We start from the raw sequence: 474 nt of genomic DNA, 5'->3' as shown, positions 1-474 counted from the left end.
GGTTGGTGCAGCTCAGGACCAGTCTGGGGACAGTTGGTGCAGCTCAGGACCAGTCTGGGGACAGTTGGTGCAGCTCAGGACCAGTCTGGGGACAGTTGGTGCAGCTCAGGACCAGTCTGGGGACAGTTGGCTTTGTGTCTCTGGACCTGTAAAGGAGATGAGTCATGAGTCCCTGGGCTCTGGATGAAAGGAATGTTTGAAGGACGAAGCTTTTCTGGCCCAGGGGCTGTTTCAGGGCCTACTCAGTTCCCAGCAGCTGCATCCAATCAATGTTTGCAGAAAGTCACGGGCTCGCTCCGTAACAACCAAGTTCTTCTAAAAGTCCAACACAGAAGTGATACTTCTCTCTTTCCTTCCCTCCGTTTGTCAAGGGCAGGAGAGCTGGAGCTGCAACCTGATCTGTATTCTGGACCAGCTCTGGCCTGCAGGGGGACAGTGATGGGTCTTTGTGAGACTACCTGCCCTGCTCTCTGA

Source organism: Austrofundulus limnaeus, unplaced genomic scaffold (assembly GCF_001266775.1).
Source record: "Austrofundulus limnaeus strain Quisiro unplaced genomic scaffold, Austrofundulus_limnaeus-1.0 Scaffold582, whole genome shotgun sequence".
Classification (NCBI taxonomy): Eukaryota; Metazoa; Chordata; class Actinopteri; order Cyprinodontiformes; family Rivulidae; genus Austrofundulus; species Austrofundulus limnaeus.
Note: the sequence above shows the minus strand (reverse complement) of the source record.